This window comes from Pinus tabuliformis, chromosome 7, assembly GCF_031772625.1.
Source record: "Pinus tabuliformis cultivar Carrire ecotype Pingquan chromosome 7, CPIR1, whole genome shotgun sequence".
Taxonomy (NCBI): Eukaryota; Viridiplantae; Streptophyta; class Pinopsida; order Pinales; family Pinaceae; genus Pinus; species Pinus tabuliformis.
Window position 1 is genome coordinate 23149890 of NC_142293.1, and position 25955 is coordinate 23175844.

A 25955-nucleotide genomic window follows, 5' to 3' on the forward strand; every position below is an offset into this window, starting at 1 on the left:
TGCATGTGCTCAGGGGGAGCATGGACGGTTTGGTGCATCTAAGCATGTACAAAGGGGGAGCCCAATTAGAGATTTTAGCATGTACTCAGGGGGAGCATGGACAACATAATGTATATCAAAGGGAGAGAATATCTTGGTCCACCCTTTTCCCTTGATGTCAAAGGGGGAGAGTGACTTGGTGTGGTTGTTGCCATCAAGTCCAAAGGGGGAGATTGTTGGCATTATGATACAGGTGTTGTCCTTGATGGCAACTCACTCAGATGACAGTTCTCAGTGTAGTAGCAAAGAATTACAGATCAGACTACAGAGAATGAAGAAAGAGAGGTATACGTAGGTTCACCGTGACAGAAAAGCGTATACACATGGGTTAACAGACCAAAATGAGCGTATAACGTACACACACACTTTCACAGCATGAAAAACATGTATATCTTAGGAAACTAAGTTTTGGTCCAAGGTATTTGGTCCATGGTATTTTGATCCATGGTATTGGTCCATGGTATTTGGTCCGAGGTATTGACCCTAGGTATTTGGTCCAAGGTATTGGTCCTAAGTGGTTTTGGTCCATGGTATTGAGAAAGGCCTAAAACTATATAAGGAGGAGAAGATCATTAGGCCAAGGCATGCAAGGTGTGCAAGGATTGAATATCTGATGAATTGTGAGATCCAGTATGCAGGTTATGCGTTTGTGATGCTTTACTTAATCTGAACCAAGGATGCACCTATGTGGATGATGATGGATGATGGATTGGGATCTTAAGGCTTGGAATGTTTTATCATTATGTGGTTTGATCATGGATAGACTAGATATGAATTACTGACGCATATTTTATTCTATAAATGTTATGATCTGGGTATGGCTGATGTCTGGAATAGCTGCAAAGTTATGAGTAAATATTTGCAGATTTGTACGCGGGTTCGCTTTGGAAAAAGCATGTATACATGCTGGTTCAGCTCATTAGAGTAGCATATACATGATGAAATATGATATCTGAATTTGCAGGTGGTTCTAGTGGTTGTTGCAGAGTTCTGGGTTCTGCTCTGTGTTTTGGTGACAGGTCTTTAGTGATTCAGAGATTGATGATTGAGTATTTAATGATTGGTTAATGCAATGGTTGTATTGCAGTGGTGATTGATTTTGAGCTTCAATGTTGTTGGCAGTGCTGAGACAGAGAGAAAATAGAGACAGAGAGTGAGAGGGAGAGTTTGTGTACTCATAAAGACTTGAGGGATTCAAGTCAACCCCTGTTGTTTGTTCTTGTTGTGTTGAGACTCAATTTTAGCTCACATTTGTAAAAACTCTACTCTTGAAGACATAATAGAGAGTTCACCACTGAAAGTTGGACTAGGAGACGTAGCCCAAGAGTTTTGGGTGAACTCCTTGATTATTTGTTGTGTTATGTGTGTGTGTCTATTATGTTTCTCTAACTGCGCATTGTCTATATTATTTGCAATCTTTTCGATCCATTGCACTAAGTAATATAGGAAAATCCTACACATGAGTCTGTAATACCTTAATATTAATCTAAGATCTCATTTTCAGATCAAGTGGTATCAGAGCTTTAGGTTTTCTAAGGTTAGACAAGCTTGTGCTGGATTTTGAATGCTAACTATGTCAAAGCTCAAAATAGGAGAAGGAGAACTTGTTGAGGCTAATCCAGAAATTGGAAGAGTCTATCCTTAGAGGAGAATGACAGAAGGAACTCCATTGGAATCAGAATCTCAGTTCATGGACAATTTTATGGCCATGCAAGCCATGGTGGAAGAGATGTATCAGGAATCTAAGAAGCGTCGAGGTGAAAGCACTTCAACACCCAAACAAGACAAAGGAGCAGAGGAACCTTCTCTAGATGCCCCTCTAGAGGGCAAAGGGAAAGGGGAAAATGCTCCTCCATCATCTCCTCCACCATCTCCTTCATCATCCTCATCTCCTAGCCCTGAAAAGAAAAAGAAGAAAACATCTTTGATTAAATTAGATGTAAAGTTTGATTTGCCAATTTATGATGGAGAACTAAATGCAGAAAAGCTAGATAACTGGATTAGACAGATTGATGTATATTTCAGGGTGCATAACATTGATTCAAAACGGAGAAAGATTTAGCTGGCTAGCCTTCGCCTTGGAGGAACTGCACTAGTGTGGTGGGAAGGCAAGACACAAGTTGATCTGAAGATACATGGTAAAATTCTTTCTACCTGGAATGAATTTGTTTCTGCCATCAAAAAAAAATTCTATCCTCTAGCTTATATGCAAAAAGCAATGATGAGTTGGCAAACTCTTCACCATTTAAAGGGCCAAAGTGTACAAAGTTATACCCAGGAATTTAGAAAAAGAGCTTTAACTCTAGGCATATTTCTAGACTCACCTGAAACTTTGTTGAAGTATATAGGTGGTCTGCATAGCTATTTGAAGCACACCATTCTCATGTTTAATCCCACTAGCCTAGATGATGTATCAGTTTAGGCTACACATCTAGAAGCTAGAGGCAAGAATGTGAACCCAAAGATTGGGGGATCATCAAAACCCTTTGAAAGCAAGAACAAGGAAAATAAGAAGTTGAAATGGAAGAAGAGGAAGAAAAACGCTGTACAGAAGGACAAACCTTAATGCACTCACTGCAAGAAGGATGGACACGATGATGCACACTTCTGGTCTTTGCATCCAGAGCTGAAACCTAAGGAGTTTGGTAGTAAGAAGAAGAAGACTGCTGCTGCTATTTAGAAAGACATGGGGTCAAACTCAGGTGATGAAACAACAGTGATAGCCACATGTATAAAAGGTAAAAATTCTGAAGCATCTACAAGTAAATCTGCACAATCTGTTGATAATGAAGATAATGAGAGGAAAAGACATGAGATTTTTCATATTATAGTTATTTCCAAGCACCAAAAGATTGATACTTTATTTGATAGTGGATCACAAGTAAACTTGATTTCTGAAACAATTGTAAAGAAGTTGGGCTTACTAACAACACCTCATAAGAAGCCATATCCATTAGGTTGGATATGTGATAAAGCAAAGCTACAAGTGACTAGACAATGTAAACTTAGGTTTGCTATTGGGTCAACATTTGTAGATGAGGTTGAGTTAGATATAGTTCCCTTGGATATATGTGGTATTGTTTTAGGAAGTCCTTACTTGTATGATAGAAAATCCATTTTATATAGAGCTGAAAATAAGTTTCAACTCACTAAAGATGGAATATAATATATTGTAAGAGCTCATAAACTCAAAAATAACTATTCTCTCATAAACTCAGGGCAGATGAAAAGAATTGTAAATTCATGCAAGCAATTTTTACTAATGGTTGTAAAGGAAAAGAACCCTAATAAAACTAATGTATTTGAAGGCTGTGATGCTAAACAGAAAGTTGATTTAGTTAAAGTTGTTTTAGAATATGATATCCTATTTCAAGAACCTAAAGGTCTGCCACCCAAAAGGGAAATAATACATGATATTCATTTGCAGCAAGATGCTCCATTACATAACATCGAAATGTACAGGTTATCTGCTTTAGAGAATGTAGAGATCAAGAAGCAGGTACACGATCTACTCGATAAAGGGTTCATAAGACCAAGCACATCACCATGTGGATCCCCAATCGTACTGGTGAGAAAGAAAGATGGTTCGTGGAGGATGTGCATTGATTATAGAGCACTAAATAAAATAACGTTCAAGAATCGTTATCCTCTTCCTTGCATTGATGATCTATTACATCAGTTGAAAGAAGTAGTTTACTTTTCCAAGTTAGACTTGCATAGTGGCTATCATCAGGTCAGAGTTGCAGAACAAGATGCATGGAAGACTACTTTAAAGCCAAAGCAAGGGCTGTATGAATGGCTGGTTATGTGTTTTGGCTTAACTAATGCTCCTGCCACTTTCATGAGAGTTATGAATGATGTACTCAGACCTTTTATTGATGATTTTGTAATTGTATATTTAGATGACACTCTTGTTTTCAGTAAAACATGGGAAGAACATTTGAAGCATGTAAAACAGACTTTAGATGTTTTGAAAAGAGAAAATCTCTATGTGAAGTTATCAAAATGTGAATTTGGCAAAACATCTTTAAATTATTTGGGTCATATTGTAGGGGGTGGTGAATTGAAGATAGATCCTTCTAAGGTTGAAGTCATTGTGAACTGGCCTAAACCCAAATCTGCTATAGAAGTTAGGAGTTTCCTAGGAGCATCACAATATTGGAGAAAGTTTATTGCTAACTTTTCCTTGATTGCAGTTCCATTACATGATTTAACAGGATTGAACAAGGTGTTTTAGTGGGGAGGCAAACAGCAGAAAGCCTTCGACACCTTAAAAGAAAAAATTAGTACATTACTAGAACTGCCAGATCTTCAATGACCATTTGAGATTGAAACAGATGCCAGTGACTATGCCATGGGAGCAGTGTTGATGCAACATGGTAAACCCATATGTTATCATTCTGAGACATTTACTTCTGCAATAGTTAATTATCCCACATATGATAAAGAATTGTATGCATTAGTACAAAGTGTGAAAAAGTGGAAACATTACCTAATGGGTAAGGAAACAATCATACATATAGATCATCAACCACTTCAATATTTGCACTCACAAACTAAATTGTAGCAATCAAGACATTATAGGTGGATGGGTTTCCTACAGCATTTTCATCTTGTCATCATATATAAGAAAGGCATACACAATAAGGTTGCAGATATGCTATCAAGACCAATCATAAATGCATCTACTATACTTAAGCATAACTCAATAATGCATGAAAGCTACATTGAACAATATGCTCAAGATGTAGATTTTAAAGATGTATATGCAACTTTAAGTCATGGAAAACAAGTAGAAGAATTGGATTATTATGTTAAGGACCAACTCTTGTATCATTTGGGAAAGTTATGCATTCCACAAACTGAAAGAGTTAACATAATCCGAGAAGCACATACTTCTCTTATATCAGGTCATTTTGGTGTAAGTAAAATAGTTGCACAGCTACAAAGGTTCTGTTATTGGCCAAGAATGCATGAAACAGTTTCTAGATATATTAAAGGGTGTACCATGTGTGCTAAAAGCAAGCCCAGTAATAGAAAATTAGGCTTGTACACCCCACTTCCAGTTCCTTCTCGTCCTTGGGAAAGTGTTTCCATGGACTTTGTTGGGGGATTGCCAAAATCTAGAAAAGGTCATGATTATTTGTATGTTATTGTGGATAGGTTCAACAAAATGTGTATTTTGATACCTTGTAACAAGTAGGTTACAGCTGAACAAACATCGAAGTTGTTCTTTCGGCATGTATAGGTTCATTTTGGGTTACCCAATTCTATTGTATCTGAACGAGATTCCCGATTTGTTGGGAAGTTTTGGTCAAGTCTATGGGAGTTGATGGACACCAGATTGAAGAAGAGCACACCATTTCATCCACAAACAGATGGTCAAACAGAGGTGGTCAACAAGACAATGATCCAGTTGCTCAGAGGCTATTGCAGCAAGCATCCCAAGCTTTGGGATGAACACTTGTGTTATGTGCAACATGCTTACAACCGTGCCAAGCACTCTTCTACTCAGAGATCTCCCTTTGAGACTTGTTTTGGTTTTATACCAAAGTCTCCCTTGGATTTTGTCTTTAGTAAAGACATAGTAGTTGATGGACACATTGATGTGGACAAAGCAACCAATTTCATTGAACAGATCCAAGAAATTCACCAAGCAGTGCAAGAATGGTGGCCTGGGTGCAGGCGATATGGACAACCTCTAAAATCTGGCTTGAATTTCTTCAATATCTAGCTGAATTCTTCTTTCTCTTTCTTCAGGTGTATCAGTCATCTATTATTTGCCTGAATGCTTCATGTACTTTCCCTCTGATCACTCCAACTCTGGTTATTGTCCACAATTAACAAACCGCTTCTGTTCCTATCGGAACTGTAAATCCATAGGATTACACAAAAACACTATCGGCGCTTTAATAAATGGGGAAACTGCATTTTCAATGCAAAATACACTATCTGCGAGGATTTTGTTCCAAAGGAACAAAATACACTATCGATGCTTTTAATCATAGTCACGACTTATAAACAGGCTTTGTATCATTTCCGAAGAATTACACTATCGGCACGGTAATATTCAAAGTATTGTGTTATGTTAGAGTCGGTCTTTATATCCCTTCGTCAGAGATCAAAACTCTTTTTGCATTTCATTTTTAGGTGTCTCGCTCGATTCACTCCATTGAATTCCACTAGGGGCATGCCATTATCTGACGGAAGGGCCTTGTTACTCATTCCCCTCATGCCTTATCTTGTTGGTTTAGGTCTGTTTGTCGAATCAATTTTAAAGTCATTTATAGTCCTGTTTGATGACTAGGTCAGCAAGAGTCATTTCAGTCACTAGGTCTAGGGTTAGTCGATTTGGTCTTCAAAAATGTCCAATAATGCCAGCAGGCTAGAGGGAGGTTCAAAATATGTTTTCATTTCTAAAATTTCATTGTCATACTGATTGATCATGACTTTTCTTCAAAACCCTGTTTTGAAGAAAAAGTCGTCTTTTCGTCTTTTGAAATAATTGCCATGTATATTTTCAAGGTTGTTCGGTTGAAAATGTTCAAATGCAACCTCTAGTCATTTTTTGCTGAAATCCGATGCCACCATCCCTGCAAAAATCAACCGAGAAAAGCCATCATTCAAGCTCAAAAAATCAGTGAGGAAACCAAAAGATAGAGTTGTATTAAATGCAAAAGTGCCAAAGTTCAGAAAGTGGGTGTGCACAAGTCAAAAATAAAATCCCTGTCATAAGAGACATTTTTGTGTTCCAACATTTCATTTGCACGCCAAATAACATCAGAGAACCGAAGCGAAAACGTGGAGAAGCAAATTTAGTTTTTGGAGATCATCTCTGTTTCATGTGAAGCAGGATTTTTTGCTTTGTGTTTGGTCCTTCTGGCTGCAGATCATGCTGCGTTTGACCATAAGAATATTGGATTTTTCATGATTTGTCTCCCTCTTCTCAGCTTTATAGCTCAATTGATAAATGAATGGCATGCTCTCACAAGACAACTTTTGGAGGTTACCACCAACAAATGCGTCAGTCATATCAGGCTTGAAAATGATGGGTTGTGGCTTGCTGATGGTCATAACGCCTCAAAGGCTATGGAAAGATCGTGCCTGACTTTCCCCCTCATCTGCAAAGAAAAGAGAATCATGTGAAGCTCAGCAAATCTCCCTCCCATGCAGAGAGGACTTGACTATAGATAATGATTCTTCGACTTCATCAATTCCAACCAAAATATGTTCCAGGGTAAAGAAGCCAAGGTGAATTGTGAAAAAGCCAAAACTGTGAGTTTAAAGCTGAGACTGTATGTTTGGAGTGCGCGTGGCTCATTGGGAGAAGGCGCGACACATTGGGAGGTCGCAGTGCACAGGGCCTCCTGCCACTGTGTATTTTCCAACGAGCGCGGCGCATACAGCCCGCACGACGCACTGGGTGTGCGCGCGGCGCACAGGGCTGACAAGCCAGTTTTTCACCACCGCTTCATCAAAATTTCAAACTAACTCAATATCCTATGCTCCCTAACTGCAGGTGTGTCGTATCATTGTTTTTATTCATGAAGGATTCATCTCCATTACGGGCGTTCGGCTCACTGTTGTAAATTATAAAGGATGTTTCAACAAGATGTTATCGTCAGATTAAGAACAAGCCCTACCCGAAATCTCGATACTGTCGGGTGTTCCAAATCTCAAAATCCGTATATACGATGTTGGTGCCAAGAAAAGAGCAGCCGACGAGTTTCCTTTTTGCGTTCGCCTGGTGAGTTGGGAGAAATATAATGTAACGAGCGAGGCGCTGGAAGCGGCCCGTATTGCTTGTAACAAGTACATGGCCAAGTTCGCCAGAAAGGATGCGTTCCATCTGCGTGTTTGTCTGTAGCCATTCCATGTTCCCCGTATTAACAAGATGCTTTTGTGCGCCGGAGCCGAGAGGCTTCAAACTGGTATGAGAGGAGCATTCGGAAAACTGCAGGGGACTTGTGCACACGGGGCCATAGGCCAAATGCTCCTTTACTATGGAGGGACAACCACTCAAATCATGTCCAAGAAGCTCCACATCATGCCAAAGTCAAAATTCCCTGTCAGACAGATAATTATGGTCAACAGAAAATAATTCATTGTTATATGCGTTGTTTAGGGGGTTCACCAAGTATATCGGAGCTGACTACTTGAAGTGGAAGTTTGAAAACATAATTATTCCCGATTGTGTGCATGCCAACTTGCTTGGTTGCCAAAGTCGATTGTCCAACCGACGTCCTCGGCAAGCATATGTCAAGCCAGATCATGATCCATATGTGTTCGTTGGTATTGAAGGAGATATTGTTGAGTTTAGCAAAATTGCAGCGGGGATCATTCATTGACAATACATTTTTCCCTTTATTAAAGGCGAAATCTTAGTTCAAAACCATTTTTATTAAAAGACAGTTTTTATTCAAACGGAAAAAAGGTAGGTGAACAGTCAAAGACCGAAAGCCAAATTTAGAACGAAGAATATCTACCACAACAGAGAGATAGGAATGGATTGCCTATTTTTGTCCTTAGTCATGATTCAATGAGATTCGCGCTACAATTTTCGCCTTTTCATTGGTCAGTAGAAATTTTCAAGTGGAATAATGTAACGTTGTTTTGTCTTTAGAACAAATAAATGAATCTTTTTCTATTTTCATGATTTTAGTTGAAACAACTCCCTATTTTCATCGATCTGTTTTCCCACCTCTGAGTTTATGTAATGTATTGTAAATCATTTGTAAGGGGTTGGAGTTTCAGGGAAAGGTGCGAAAGAAAACTTAGCGCTTCACTGCACATTTTGGCCAGGAAATTAATAAAATGATGCAGCTCTGATTCATGAGATTCATGTGGTATGAGTTTAGCATATGTCCTTTCTGTTTCATGCGTATCTTGTTATGTTTTACAGTTCATTCATAATCATTTCCAGTTGAATGTTTTTAAGTAAGAAAGGTAGAATCCAGTTTATTGCTCTGCCTGGGAAAAGCATTCATCCTCTGTGTGTCTTCTTCTGTTTGAAAAGGATTCATTGGTTATGCCCTTTTCAACCTCTCAATAGTCTTTCCACTCCATATTACTTCAATTTGATTGCTAAACCTCCTGCCTATCTTGCCTCACGAAATACTCTGTGTCTTTGATTCAATTTCCCATCTCATGCTGTCCTTTGTCCCATACAACCCAGAAAATTCAGTCATTCATTAAATTACCTCTTTCATATTTATTTACTAGCCTAAAATCAGTATTCATTTTGAGTCCTCTCAGACCATATTGTTTATTTTTTACTCAGCGTGACTCGGAGAGAGCCCTCTCCTGTTCTGGTAGGGCTAGCTACCAGACTGAGCGTGATTTGTGGTTATACTGAATTTTTCCTTCCTTCAGCCTAAGGCAGATTTTGGCTCTAACATAATGGCGACCGTAATGGGGAAGAAAATGGTTTGCTTGTTGATGTCATTTGTTTTATAAGCTACAGACGAAGCCTGAAGTTATGCCAGGTAGCCTTCGAAACGCTTTTGCTTTGCATTAGCGGAAGTAGATAAACACTGCTTCAGTGAATCTCTGGTCTAGCTTGTAATCATGACACTTGACTTGTAAATTGCCCTAGTACATGTATCAAGTTTAGAGCTGATTGTTGATGGTGGACAACGATCAGACATAAGAAGGCTGAAATCATTCACCTGGCGACTCCATTCACTAAAAAATCTAGAAATCAATCATTCACATGGTGACTCCACTGCAGGAAGATCAGTAGCTTTAAGATTTTCAAAATGGAAAGGGTTGCAAGAAGATACGCTCCCATGAGCCAAGATTACATTCCAGGCTTTCCAAATAAAATTCCGAAGGTAGATTGGTCAAGTAATTTGCCTACGTTTAAAGATGATGGTAGGAAGGATGCTGCTTTACATCTGGTTAGATTTCACATGCATATTCGCAAGTTGAAGGTTGATTTTCCTGAAGATTGCTTGATGAAGATATTCCTGGCCACTCTGGAAGGTGAAGCCCAATCTTGGTATGAAAGTTTTCTGCCTGCTTGTATTTACTGTTTAAAGGATTTTCATGCCATGTTCTTTGAGAGGTATAAAGACTCTTATCCATCATTAAATTTAGTTCAGGACTGTTGCAAACATGCTTATAGTTTTATTGAAAGCCTTGAGAAATATTATGAATATGATAATTTCATGGATGATGAGATCATGGAAGCCTTGTATGAAAATTCGTTTCAACAGCACACAAAAATCTTAGAGGGCACTTATCAAGATCAGCAGGTTGAAGATTCCCATATGGATGAAAATGATGAAAGAAGAAGTTTTATTTCAGATCTGGTTGTAATAAAAGATGATACGCAGGAAAATGATGTTCTAATCTCAGATAAGGATGATGATAAATCAGATCGAGAGACAGATTGTAATGAGGAAAAACATGTTGTTCTGGATCTCATAAAAGAGAGCTGCATTGTTGAGGCTGCCTCAAATGAAGAAAATAGAGTTACAGACCTAAATGCTCTCATCCCTTTGGAACTAGATCTTCATGAGGGGGTAGTTCATTCCCTCTATGAAAAACAAGATGAGATCTTCGCTCAAGTAAGTGAAAAAGTTTCCTTGGATGAATCATTGGTAGATGATAGCAATGTCATATTTGAGTATCAAGAATCATATGAAGTTTCTTTTCTTATGATTGATGAATGTAATGAGAATCTGGTTGTCATATCATATGAAGATGATCAAAAATATATTCAGACTACAGGATTTTAGAACATTCAGGAATGCCTTTTAGATTCTTTTTCATATGTCTCATGTTTTGAAATGTTCTGTGATGAGGAAATCTGCTCATCTACTTGTTCAGAATTTTTTGAGGACCAGGAACATACTTTACTAAAGTACATTATGAGGAAGATCAAAATCAAAAGAAAAAGACACCTTATTTCTCTAGCAGGAGGTAAATCTTCATGTTTTTCAGGATCCACTGGCAAATCTGTTGCAGTCAGCAGTAAAGGTGATTATTGTAGTATTCAGTGATGAAGGAGATCATGGTCAATTATATTTTTGGATGCCCAGTTACAAGTATCTATTGTTGACCAAGAAATCTGATCAGGAGAATCAATCAAGAAGGCATCTGCTTGATTAGTTACATTGGCATTTTGATATAGTTTGATGGTATATTGTCTTGTAAGAAACACAGGTGGTCATGTATTACCAACAAGCTTTAAGTTTTAAGTTTAGGTCTTAGTATTTTGAGTTAGTTTGTTAGAGTCAAGTTTTTTTAGTCATTTCAGTTTGCATCGAGTTAGTTTGAGTCAAATTTTCAGTCAGTAAATCAATTAATAGTCTGGTGTTGATTTGGACTCCATAGCCCAATGGATGAAGGCATTGTCTGCTCTCCCAAAGATCTTCCGTTCTTGGTACCTCAAGGGAGCTACCATCCCTATTGGAGCCAATGTTAGATTCGGTCTTTATATCCCTTCATCAGAGATCAAAACTCTTTTTGCATTTCATTTTTAGGTGTCTCGCTCGATTCACTCCGTTGCATTCCACTAGGGGCATGCCATTATCTGACGGAAGGGCCTTGTTACTCATTCCCCTCATGCCTTATCTTGCTAGTTTAGGTCTGTTTTTCGAATCAATTTTAAAGTCATTTACAATCCTGTTTGATGACTAGGTCAGCAAGAGTCATTTCAGTCACTAGGTCTAGGGTTAGTCGATTTGGTCTTCAAAAATGTCCAATAATGCCAGCAGGCCAGAGGGAGGTTCAAAATATGTTTTCATTTCGAAAATTTCATTGTCATACTGATTGATCATGACTTTTCTTCAAAACCCTGTTTTGAAGAAAAAGTCGTCTTTTCATCTTTTGAAATAATTGCCATGTATATTTTCAAGGTTGTTCGGTTGAAAATGTTCAAATGCAGCCTCTGGTCATTTTTTGTTGAAATCTGATGCCACCATCCCTGCAAAAATCAACCGAGAAAAGCCATCATTCAAGCTTAGAAAATCAGTGAGGAAACCAAAAGACAGAGTTGTATTAAATGCAAAAGTGCCAAAGTTCAGAAAGTGGGTGTGCACAAGTCAAAAATCAAATCCCTGTCATAAGAGACATTTTTGTGTTCCAACATTTCATTTGCACGCCAAATAACATTAGAGAACCGAAGCGAAAACGTGGAGAAGGAAACTCAATTTTTGGAGATCATCTCCGTTTCATGCGAAGCAGGATTTTTGCTTTGTGTTTGGTCCTTCTGGCTGCAGATCATGCTACGTTTGACCATAAGAATATTGGATTTTTCATGATTTGTCTCCCTCTTCTCAGCTTTATAGCTCAATTGATAAATGAATGGCATGCTCTCACAAGACAGCTTTTGGAGGTTACCACCAACAAATGCGTCAGTCATATCAGGCTTGAAAATGATGGGTTGTGGCTTGCTGATGGTCATAACACCTCAAAGGCTATGGAAAGATCGTGCCTGCCTTTCCCCCTCATTTGCAAAGAAAAGAGAATCAAGTGAATCTCAACAGATCTCCCTCCCATGCAGAGAGGACTTGACTATGGATAATGATTCTTCGACTTCATCAGTTCCAACCAAAATATGTTCCAGGGTAAAGAAGCCAAGGTGAATTGTGAAGAAGCTGAAACTGTGAGTTTAAAGCTGAGAATGTATGTTTGGAGTGCGCGTGGCGCATTGGGAGAAGGCGCGACGCATTGGGAGGTCGCGGTGCACAGGGCCTCCTGCCATTGTGTATTTTCCAATGATCGCGGCGCATACAGCTCGTGCAGCGCACTCGGTGTGCGCATGGCGCACAGGGCTGACAAGCCAGTTTTTCACCACCGCTTCATCAAAATTTCAAACTAACTCAATTTCCTCTACTCCCTAACTGTAGGTGTGTCATATCATTGTTTTTATTCATGAATGATTCATCTCCATTACGAGCGTTCGGCTCGCTGTTGTAAATTATAAAGGATGTTTCAGCAAGATGTTATCGTCAGATTAAGAACAAGCCCTACCCGAAATCTCGATACGGTCGGGTGTTCCAAATCTCAAAATCCGTATATACGATGTTGGTGCCAAGAAAAGAGTAGCCGATGAGTTTTCTTTTTGCATTCGCCTAGTGAGTTGGGAGAAATATAATGTAACGAGCGAGGTGCTGGAAGTGGCCCGTATTGCTTGTAACAAGTACATGGCCAAGTTCACCAGAAAGGATGTGTTCCATCTGTGTGTTCATCTATAGCCATTCCATGTTCCCCGTATTAACAAGATGCTTTTGTGCGCCGGAGCCGAGAGGCTTCAAACTAGTATGAGAGGAGCATTCGGAAAACTGCGGGGACTTGTGCACATGGGGCCATAGGCCAAGTGTTCCTTTACTATGGAGGGACAACCACTCAAATCATGTCCAAGAAGCTCCACGTCATGCCAAAGTTCAAATTCCCTGTCAAATCGATAATTATGGTCAGCAGAAAATAATTCATTGTTATATGCATCGTTTAGGGGGTTCACCAAGTATATTGGAGCTGACTACTTGAAGTGGAAGTCTGAAAACATAATTATTCCCGATGGTGTGCATGCCAACTTGCTTGGTTGCAGCAGTCGATTGTCCAACCGACGTCCTGGGTAGGCATATGTCAAGCCAGATCATGATCCATATGTGTTCGCTGGTGTTGAAGGAGATATTGTTGAGTTTAGCAAAATTGTAGCGGGATCATTCATTGACAATACATTTTTCTCGTTATTAAAGGCGAAATCTTAGTTCAAAAGCATTTTTATTAAAAGACAGTTTTTATTGAAACAAAAAAAGGGTAGGTGAACAGTCAAAGATCGAAATCCAAATTTAGAACGAAGAATATCTACCACAGTAGATTGATAGGAACGGATTGCCTATTTTTGTCCTCAGTCATGATTCAATGAGATTCGCACTACAATTTTCGCCTTTTCATTGGTCAGCAGAAATTTTCAAGCGAAATAATGTAACGTTGTTCTGTCTTTAGAACAGATAAATGACTCTTTTTCTATTTTCATGATTTTAGTTGAAACAACTCCCTATTTTCATCGATCTATTTTCCCACCTCTGAGTTTATGTATTGTATTGTAAATCATTTGTAAGGGGTTGGAGTTTCTGGGAAAGGTGCGAAAGAAAACTCAGCACTTCACTGTACAGTTTGGCCAGGAAATTAATAAAATGATGCAGCTCTGATTCATGAGATTCATGTGGTATGAGTTTAGCATATGTCCTTCTTTCTGTTTCATGCGTATCTTGTTATGTTTTACAGTTCATTCATAATCATTTCCAGTTGAATGTTTTTAAGTAAGAAAGGTAGAATCCAGTTTATTGCTCTGCCTGGGAAAAGAATTCATCCTCTGTGTGTCTTCTTCTATTTGAAAAGGATTCATTGGTTATGCCCTTTTCAACCGCTCAACAGTCTTTCCACTCCATATTACTTCAATTTGATTGCTAAACCTCCAGCCTATCTTGCCTCACGAAATACTCTGCGTCTTTGATTCAATTTCTGAGCTCATGCTGTCCTTTGTCCCATATAGCCTAGAAAATTCAGTCATTCATTAAATTACCTCTTTCATATTTATTTACTAGCCTAAAATCAGTATACATTTTGAGTCCTCCCAGACCATATTATTTATTTTTCACTGAGTGTGACCCAGAGAGAGCCCTCTCCTGTTCTGGTAGGGCTAGCTACCAGACTGAGCATGGTTTGTGGTTATCCTGAATTTTTCCTTCCTTCATCCTAAGGTAGATTTAGGGTCTAACACGTTATATGAAGTATACACTATCGACCCCTTTCAACGCTCCTTCTCTGATGTGATAACACGTGGTGTTATCAGAGATCGCAATTGGTGACTCCACTGTTCCAAAGGCCTGGCTCTTCCCGCTCCCACCTTGCGATGCGATAACAATTGCGGACCCAATAACTTATTAAAGTCTATCTATAGCATTTCGGCTTCGGTAGTGTCGCGCTATCGGAGTTCGGCGCTTTTAATGGTTTTCCACTCTACTTATGGTCCTACGATGTGGTATTGGTTCGGACCCGATATGGGTATGAACCAAATCTAATAGAATTTTAGGTCCAGAACTATACTCCGGCTAAGTGAATTTTTCGATTTCTTTGTCTAAAACAAAGTTTGGCCACGAACTCTATAAAACGATTCAAGGAGTCTGCGATCGCCGATGTGAAGGAAAACTACCCAACAGGCCTACGCTTAAGTGTTAATTGAAAAACAACAATTTAAATCACCATTCATAAATACGGAAAACAACAGAACCAAAACTGAAACATGCGTAAAATACCAATTAACAGAGAATCATTAATTCCGATGAACAAAGATAGGTTTTGCAAAATGATAATGCTTCCGAGCTCGACCTACTCTGAGAGTCCTGTTGTTTCTTATTTATAAATAATAGATAAAGCCTTCTCGGCCATTATCTTTTACAAAAGCATTCTCTTACATAGAATGATTTAAAGCGTAAAGCTTTGTTACAGCTTATCCATAAGAGATTATATTTAGCATGATTTATTCTTAACTCTATTCCTATCTTGAACTAGAAAGCATGAAAATTGTTGGCTAAAGGACCCCACTCCCTTGCCTGTAGATTTTTTTGGATTTTTAGAATATGTTTGAATATTTTTTCCCTCTAAGCCACATGCTCCTACATCAGACTCCCGAGGACAAAATTCTTCATGGGCTTCTGTCCATGAGTTCATCTATAGAACTGCCCAGTTTCTGTAGCATGTCTTCTGTAACCCAAGTAGCTTCAACGGTCGGTTGTCCCTTCCATTTTATCAAATAATGGAAGTACTCTTGTCCCCTTGTCTTCTTAAACAACTTCTTGTCTAGAATTCTTTCTAGCTGCAAAATCTTTGCTGTGGGTAACCGTTTTACCCAGTTAATCTCTTGGTTCTCTTGATCTTGTGCTGTATCATCTGCAGTTTCATCTTCATATTTGTATTGGTATGCAACATTAAAAATTTGTGATATCCCAACATTAGGGGGTAACTCAATTTCATAGGCATTTACAGAGAATTTCCTCAATACTTTACATGGTCCAATTTTATTGAACTTGAATTTATTATACTCCCTCTTTGGAAACCTTTCCTTTCTGAGATGTGCTAAAACCAAATCCCCAACTTCAAAGTTCACCTCTCTTCTCCTCATATCTGCTCTGGTTTTATACTTGATGTTGCTATCCTGCAGCTGCTGCTTTACTTGTTCATGTATTGCATGCATTTCTGAAGCAAAGTCTTCACCTTCTGCACTTCTCATCTCTTCTTTTCCCAAATTTCTTAATTCAGATATTCCTCTTGGATGCATTCCATAGAAAATATGGAATGGACTCTGTCCTATACTCCTGTTCATTATATTCATACTCAGCTTGTGCTAACACTTGATCCCATTGCTTTGGATGTTTTGCAGTAAGGCTCCTTAAAAGATTGCCTAAACTCTTGTTCACCACTTCAGTCTATCCATCAGTTTGTGGATGATAGGCAGAACTGAAACTTAATTTAGTTCCCAGCTTCTTCCATAGTGTCCTCCAGAAATGTCCAACAAATTTGGAATCTCTATCTAAGACAATACTTTTGGCAACCCATGCAATCTTACAATCTCCTTAAAAAACAAATTAGCAATGTGAGAAGCATCACTAGTTTTATAACATGGAATAAAGTGTGCCATTTTTGAAAATCTATCCACTACAACAAAAATTGAATCATTACCTCTTTGAGCCTTTGGTAAGCCCAACACAAAATCCATACTTACCATATCCCAAGGCCTATCTGGAATTGGTAATGGGATATACAAACCTGTGTTTTGGCTCCTTCCCTTTGCATATTGACAGATTTTGCAAGTTCTCACATACTTCTCCACTTCATATTTCATTTTCGGCCAGAAATAAAATCTGTTTAGTTGTTCATAAGTCTTTTCTATGCCAAAATGTCCTGCAAGTCCTCCACTATGTTTTTCTTTGATTAAATTCTCCCTCATAGAACAGTTTGGTATGCACAACTGATTTTTTGTAAATAAGAATCCATTTTGTAAGAAGTAATCCAACCATCTACTCCTATCCGTCAAAACAAGATTTTTACAAGCCTCAATTGCCTCTTTAAAATCTGAATCGGTCTCATATAGTTCCTTAAGAAAATCAAAACCCAACACTTGGATTTGACTCTCTTGAAGCAATACATTCCTCCTACTTAAGGCATCTGCAACTTTATTTGATTGGCCATTTATATGTTTCAAAACAAAATGGAAACCTTGAAGATATTCTGCCCATTTAGCATGTTTCTGGCTGAGCTCTGGCTGATGCATTATAAACTGTAATGCATGGTTATCTGAATAAAGGATAAATTCTTTTGACATTAAATAATGCCTCCATTTCTTCAATGACTGCACAACTGCGTAGAACTCCTTATCATAAGAAGAATACTTCTTTTTGGAATCATTTAGTTTTTCACTAAAATAACCTATTGGTCTGTCTTCCTGAATTAAAACACCTCCAATTGCTTCTGCACTGGCATCACACTTCACTCGAAAAGGTTTGTTAAAATCAGGCAGAACCAAAATAGGCTTTTAGTGATTTTCTTCTTTAATAGATGAAATTTTTTCTCTGCTTCAGCAATCCATTTAAATGGTTGTTGGTCCTTCTTTATGGTATCAATAATAGGTGCATTAATCTTACTAAAATTCTTAATGAATTTTCTATAAAAGCTAGCAAGACCGTGAAAACTTCTTACCTCAAAAACACACTTGGGTGAAGGCCACTCCATAATTGCCTTGATCTTCTCTGGATCCATCTTCAGCCCTTCAGCAGAAATAACAAAACCCAAGTACACTAGCTCTTCTTTCATGAATGAACACTTCTTCAAATTCAACAATAATTTCTCTCGCTGGAGCCTTTGTAAGACATAGTTCAAATGCCTCATATGCTCCTCCTTAGACATGCTGTAAACTAATATATCGTCCAAATACACTATTACAGATTTACCAATGAACTCTTTAAGAACTTCATTCATGAGTCTCATAAATGTACTTGGTGCATTTGACAACCCAAAAGGCATTACTCTCCACTCATACAACCCCTCATTCGTCTTAAAAGCAGTTTTCCACTCATCCCATTCTCTTATTCTTATTTGATGATACCCACTTTTAAGATCTAGTTTTGAAAAATACTTTGATCCACTCAAGCAATCCATTAAATCTTCAATTCTAGGCAAAGGAAATCTGTACCTGATTGTGATTTTATTGATGGCTCTTGAATCTGTACACATTCTCCAGCCTCCATCTTTCTTTCGACTCAACACTGTTGGTACTACGCAAGGACTCAAGCTTTCTCTGATCAGTCCTTTGTCAAGCAATTCTTGCACCTACTTTCTAACTTCTTCATTTTCTATAGGAGTCATTTTGTAAGATGCTTTGTTAGGTAGACTTGCTCCAGGTATCAAATCGATATGATGGTTGATTCTTCTAATGGGTGGTAATTCATTAGGAAAATCATCAACAATAATATCACAATATTTCTCCAACATTTCTTGAATTTCAATGGGTAAATAAGAAACTTTAGTAGAAGTCATTATTACCTTGGGCTTGCTAATTACAACAAAATTTACCTCATTTTCTTCAATCTGCTTCAAGTATTCCTTTCCTCCAAGTAACAGAGTTTTTGGATCAGTCTTCTTTCCTGGTACATCTTCTTCTTTTTTCCAAAGGAAAAAACAGTAACTTTTTATTAAAAAGATAATGAAAAGTTACACTTGCGAATGCACTGAAAAATACGGTAAACCGCCACAAGGGCCCGAGTGCTTTTGCACCCAACGCATCGTTAGAAATCTAACGAGCACAAAGAAAAGAGAAAAAGAGTGATAAGAAGAGAAGAGGAAAGAAGAGGCATGAAACTGAAATTAAGTAAAAACCTTACTTCAAGTTTTCCTCCCCTTTTTCTTTTCGACCTTACGCCACTCTCCTTGAGTGGGCTCGATCGAAGCGATAACTATCTGGGTTTCTGCATTCTGTGGGCCATTTTCTCTGTCCGAATCTGAAGTGTCAGAGTGGTGCTGTCGTTTGATGCCTCCCATGCTTGGATCTACTCTTGTCGACTCTGTCTTGTATTCCGGTGTGGCTTCCTTCTGATTCTCCATTTCTTGAGGTGTCTCAGTCTTCTTCGCAGGGGCCTCTTCCACCTCTGCTTCTGATTCTTCTTCCTTTGAGTCTGGGGGTGAGAATTTCCATCCTTTCTTCTGCTTCCCTTTCTGCCTCTTTTTATTGTTTTCTTTCTTGTCTTCTGGACAAGAACTTTGCAGGTGTCCTGTCTGTCTACAGAACCTGCATCTGAATGCCGTGTTTTCATAATCTAGTACTTGCAACCAGTTTTGTTGTTTGTAGATCAGCCTTATGTTGTCCGGCAGCCCTTTGCTTAAATCTACTTCCACACATATACGTGTGAATGTATAGATCCTTTCATCAATCCTTTCCAGGTCTGTTTTGATATATTTCCCTAAACTGTTTCCAATGCCTTCCAAGACTTGTTCGTTCCAAAAGTGCAGAGGAAGATTGTATAGTCTGACCCAGACCGGCATTTTGGTGACTGCCATTTTGTTTGGGTCAAAATCAGGAAACCATGGGGTCATAAAAAGCCCCGATGTTCCCCAAAACCATGGCCCTGTACTGATGACTGTATCTCTGACCTCCTTGGATGTAAATTTGACTATAAAGAACCCCTTTGAGCATAGGTGAATATCGCATTCCATGGTCCAGCTGGTGAAGATCCAATGGAAAAGATCGAGGGGTTTTGGCCAAAAACTGTTAAAATGGCATATTAGGGCTTGCGTTTCGTAGGAATTAACGAAATCGTCAAGCCTTGAAGAGTCTAAATTTAAGGCTGGTGTTTTCTCTGACTGATCTACTATGTATGGCCTGGGTATGTTTCCGCCTTGATCTGAAGAAGGACTTTTGTCTCTGCTGCCCTGAAGAATGTTTTTGTAGGACACCCCATCTTTGGGTTGCTGCTGGGGTGTATATTTTTTCCCCTTGTCCCCCCCCCAAGGAGCTTGATTTTCCCTGAGACACAGCCCCTCCTCTCAATCTGAATTTTAATGTAATGGTTGCTCCAGGCCCAATCTCATAGCTATCAATCGATCTGAGATCCTGGAGAGTCCGCCTGCCATTGATCAGGTGTTAGATCTGAACTGGGTAGCCCATTTCAGCCCAAATCTGTTGTTTCAGCTACAGTGGTGTGCTTCCTGCATGAACCCAAACTAAACGAGATTTCCCTTGAGGGGGTTTGATCAGGATCTGAAAACAAGAAATTTTTACCTGTTCTGGCTGTAGACAGGCCTCCAGATCTGACCCAGATTTTGATTGTTTTCCCTTGAAATTCTCTAGATCTGCTAATGATTTGGCCAAATCAGGAAGATCCACCCCGGATCTGCAAGTATTTGCCTGATCTGATGTGCTATTCACCGAATCGATGCTCCTATTTGGGCTGTAGCTCTTTTGCATGATGTGCTCCTCGATTCCTCTGTTAAGACGCAGCGTCGGGCTGATATGTGCCCAGATCTGCGCTGTAAAGAGCAAAAGGAACTCCTCACATCGCGGGACCCTTTCCTTACTCCCGTCCCCTACTCGATCTACGTCTCTTCCAGTCAAAAGCTGCCCTAATACGGTAGATCGAGACCACAGCGCTTCGAACTGAGGCATGGGAACTGCCGGATTCCTCTTTTCTCCATGATCGTATACAGATTTGCCATACCATTGTATATCGTTCAGTAAGGAGGGCGCATCATTAAGATACGAGGTAAAAACCTGTTGTTTTGGATTGAAAATCTCCGAACAGAAGATTTCTGGTGCCGCCTTGAGGTGATCTGCCTGCATCCTGACAGAGGGAACGCACATCGGTTGCAGGTTAATTTGATTCGAAACATAAAAAATCTTCTCCTCAGCAGATCCGGCCCAGAACCGAAGAGGGACACTGAATTCATGGTATCCATCGGCCATGCGACTAGCCGATCCATAACCAGTCAGATCTTTTGGGGCTGCAGCGGCGCAGAAAACCTTATTTGAAACCCTAATTACCAGAAACGCCTCCATCGCTCCCCGCGCGTAATTTCTTCTTAATGTGAATAATTGGGTTATACTATAGCAATACTACCGGTACATCTTCTTCTTGCAGAGGCAACAACGTATGATTGACACCATCCTTTCCAAACTTGTAGGTGTTTCTTTTCCCATCATGCATGGCTCCTATGTCATATTGCCAAGGTCTTCCAAGCAATATGTGACACACATCCATTGGCATCACATCACAAACAATTTTATCTTTATACTTGCCCACCTGAAATTCTACTTCACATTGGTTATTTACTAACGGTTGATGTCCCTTTTGCAACCATGACACCTTGTAAGGTGTTGGATGTTTCATTATCTTCAGCTTCAATTTATCCACCACTTCTGTAGAGACCAAATTATTAGTGTTGCCACTATCAATGATCATCTGGCAACACTTCCCTTGGACTTTACACACTGTCCTCAATAACGTCTTTCTTTGTGTTGGTTCAGCTATCTCCTTTGCTGGTTTGAGAAAAACTTTATTGACTACCAAAGATTATCCTCTCTCTGGTATATTTTCTTCTTTTGCCACTGCTACTACTAGTGCTTCTCCCTCAACTGGAGCAACAATTTCATTCCTCTGATTTTTTTCTGCATTCTCTGGACACTCAAAAGCTCTGTGTCCCAGCTTGTTACATCTGTAACATCTTATTTCTCAGCCTCTTCCTCTACCTCCTCTTCCTCTAGAAAAACTCCCTCTGGCTCTTGCATCACATCCTGTGGGTGCATGCTGGGTTGAGCTACTACTAGCTCCATATTTATTGGCTATAGATCTTCCTCTACCACCTTGACTTCCCCTTCCTCGGAAAGTACCTCTCCCTTTGGCATACTGCTTCCTTATGAGTTTTTCTTCAGCTTTCAGTGCTATTGATAAGCTTCCTCTACTGTTTTAGGAGACAATAGACTTATCTCATCTTGAATGTCCATCCTGAGGCCATTCATATATCTAGCCCCCTTCTCATCTGTATCCTGGGGTTCTCCAGCTCTTATGCTTACCTTGTATAAATCCTCTGTGTATTCTTTCACTATCAAAGATCTATGTCTAAGATTTTGCATTTGTATAAACAAGGTTTGTTGATAATTACTTGGTAGAAACTTACCTCTTAACTTTGCTACCATCCTACTCCAATACTTGATTGGTTGCTTGCCAAGTCTCTTCCTTTCTGCCTGCACACCATCCCACCAAAGCGTTGCATGGCCTTTTAGCTTAGTGACCACAAACTTCACTTTCTTCTCATCTTCTATTTCTTCATAGTCGAAGAATTTCTCCATGCCATTAATCCAGTCTATTAATTCTTCTGGATTTAGTCCTCCTTCATATATTGATACCTTGGTCTTTGGCCTGGCCGTGGATCTCAACACTGACCGAAAGAACCTCATCTCAGGAGTAACTGCTACAGCTTCCTCCTCTGCAGCTTCAACCTTAGGTTCACTAACATCTCCATCATCTATGTTCCCGCCTATTGTTAATGCATCCAATCTAGCTTGCATCTGTTCACAGCTTCCATTACTTCAGCGTTTACAATAGGTCGTCCTCTTCCACCACGTCCTCATCCTCTTCCAAATCTGAAAGCCATAGTAACTCTCCTTCTCTTGTTTCTAAGATTCAATCCAATGTCAGCTGGCTGCTATGATACCACTAATGGTGACCTGGGTGCAGGCGATATGGACAACCTCTAAAATCTGGCTTGAATTTCTTCAATATCTAGCTGAATTCTTCTTTCTCTTTCTTCAGGTGTATCAATCATCTATTATTTTCCTGACTGCTTCAAGGAATTTCCCTCTGATCACTCCAACTCTGGTTATTTTCCACAATTAACAAACCACTTATGTTCCTATCAGAACTGTAAATCCATAGGATTACACAAAAACACTATCGGCGCTTTAATAAATGGGGAAACTACGTTTTCAATACAAAATACACTATCGGCGGGGATTTTGTTCCAAAGGAACAAAATACACTATCGACGCTTTTAATCACAATCACAACTTATAAACAGGCTTTGTATAAATTCCAAAGAATTACACTATTGGCACGGTAATATTCAAAGTATTGCATTATATGCAATATACATTATCAGCCCCTTTCAACGCTCCTTCTCCGATGCAATAACACGTGGTGTTATCGGAGATCGGAATCGGTAACTCCACTGTTCCAAAGGTCTGGCTCTTCCCGCTCCCACCTTGTGATGCAATAACAATCGCCGACCCGATAACTTATTAAAGTCTCCCTATTGCGTTTCGGCTCCGGTAGTGTCGCGCTATTGGAGTTTGGCGCTTTCAGTGGTTTTCCACTCCACTTACGGTCCTGCGATGCGATATTGGTTCAGACCTGATATGGGTATGAACCAAATCTAATAGAATTTCAGGTCAGAACTATACTCCGGCTAAGTGAATTTTTCGATTTCTCTGTGTAAAACAGAGTTTGGCCGTGAACTCTATAAAACGATTCAAGGAGTCTGCGATTGCCGATGTGAAGGAAAACTACCCAACAAGCCTACACTTAAGTGTTAATTGGAAAACAACAATTTAAATCACCATTCATAAATATGGAAAACAACAAAACTAGAACTGATACATGAGCAAAATACCAATTAACAAACAATCATTAATTCCGATGAATAGAGAGAGGTTTTGCAAAATGATAATGCTTCCGAGCTCGACCTACTCTGAGAGTCTCGTTATTTCTTATTTATAAATAATAGATAAAGCATTCTCGGCCATTATCTTTTACAAAAGCATGCTTTTACATAGAATGATTTAAAGTGTAAAGCTTTGTTACAACTTATCCATAAGAGATTATATTTAGCATGATTTATTCTTAACTCTATTCCTATCTTGAACTAGAAAGCATGAAAATAGCTAGCTAAAGGACCCCACTCCCTTGCTTGTAGATTTTTTGGATTTTTAGAATATGTTTGAAGATTTTTTCCCTCTAAGCCACATACTCCTGCATCAAGGAGCACCTGGAAAGAATCCAGTCCAAGTACAAGGCAAGGCATGACAAGCATCGAATTGAGCATAGCTTCCAAGTTGGTGATCAAGTCTGGCTGTACATCAGCAAAGACAGAATGCAAGGTGAAGGTAAGAAGCTGAAACCAATAAGGTCTGGGCCTTTCAAGATACTTGAGAAAATTGGTGAAAATGCTTTTCGCCTTGATTTTCCAGCTTATATGCATATGTATTCAGTCGCTAATGCAGAGAACTTGAGACTGTATGAACCTTCATTGATTGAAGATCCCAAAGAGCAAAGTTAGTTGCCTTCTATTGATGATATGTTGCCTGAATATCTTAATGAGTTGCAGGAAGACATAGTTCTAGACAGGGAGGTGAGAACTATGCACAGAGGGATGTTGAGTACCTGAGAATCAGATTCAAAGGTTCAAAACCAAGCAGTTCATGATGGATAGAGATTGGACAAGTGAGGAAGTTGTATACTCACTTGATAGATGCCTAAAAACCAACTTTTGGTGGTCCAAAAGCTTTTTCAGTGGGAAGGCGTGATCCAAAATGGATCCTAAAACCCTCTAAGTCTTCATATACTTAAACACTATCACAAAGGATAAACCTTCAAGAATGGCGGAAAACACTATTGCAAGGGAAAAACATGAAGAAATGGTGAAAACAGAGTTAAGCGGATGCTAAAGCAACATCGCACAGGAGCTGTCGGATCTGGCCGATCAACAGTCTAGATCTAATCGGCATATCGCAACCGGAGGTGGCAAGCGGAGTCTATCGGAGGTGGCCTTATGGGAAATCGTGATAGCGATCAGTGTGATTAAACGAGGGCCATTGATCAAGCACGCAGATCAACAGTCTAGATCTACTTGCGCTATCGCATCACTAATACACACATAGAAGGACTTACCGGGGGCCTGAAGACCATGCAATATGCGATTGCGATATATCGCATCGCAACAATACAAAAGAGCAGGGCCGATACATGCGACTTGCTATAGCCGGACCCAAAGAGTCTTATGGGTGCAAATATATATATATATTAAGTTCCGAAAGAAAAGGGTTTTTCTATGTAGATTCACATTTTCATTAATAAACGAAAAACAAAGGAAATGCGCCCGGAGCGATAAAATGGACCCGAAAGGTTTATACATGCAACTTCATATATTTTGAGTTCCGTAATGAGCGGAATTTCGGGCGAGCCTCAGGAGGTAAGTGGTATTGGATGGGCTCCGCCTGAGCCCATACACTAGCCGACACGTGGCTTGACGTCGGAGAGAGAAAACCACCTTTTCGGGCGGGTAATCTCCATGCGCATAAGCCGCCTGAAATGTATATCAACCGTTGGATCAACTATCATACAAATCAATGGTGGACTTGCGATAGTGACCAAAGGCGGATCCAAAAGGATTATAGGATGGATTCAATGATTTTTGAAGTCTGATAGAAAGAGTTTTTGCGTGTTGTTAGTGTATTTCTCTGTGTAAAGAGGGAAAAGTGTTCCTCGGGATTTCAACTGTGCCAAAGGTTCTTTCCGTTTAAAAATAGGTGTCCACCATACCTGAAGACATTTTCACAATGATTATTTAACGCTCAGAGGGGATTTGAACGGACAGAGGCCGGAAGCCAGAGAGCCCGAAGGGGGAGACGAATAGACAAGCGCCAATAGGCTTAAAAGCCAGCCAGTGATAGAAACAGGAGCAGGCAGTGCTGAGACAAAGAGAAAACAGAGAAAAAGAGTGAGAGGGAGAGTCTGTGTACTCAGAAAGACTTGAGGGATTCAAGTCAACCCCTATTGTTTGTTCCTGTTGTGTTGAGACTCAATTTGAGCTCACATTTGTAAAAACTCTACTCTTGAAGACATAATAGAGTGGTCACC

At 39.4% G+C, this 25955-nt stretch overlaps 2 pseudogenes; both read left to right on the forward strand.

The window, feature by feature from the left end:
* Nucleotides 1-8387, forward strand: part of LOC149244931 (large ribosomal subunit protein uL16 pseudogene) — a 41037-nt pseudogene extending 32650 nt beyond the window's left edge.
* A 4287-nt stretch (nt 8388-12674) lies between these two features.
* On the forward strand, nt 12675-20100 carry LOC149244932 (large ribosomal subunit protein uL16 pseudogene; annotated as a pseudogene).
* Nucleotides 20101-25955: the final 5855 nt, after the last annotated feature.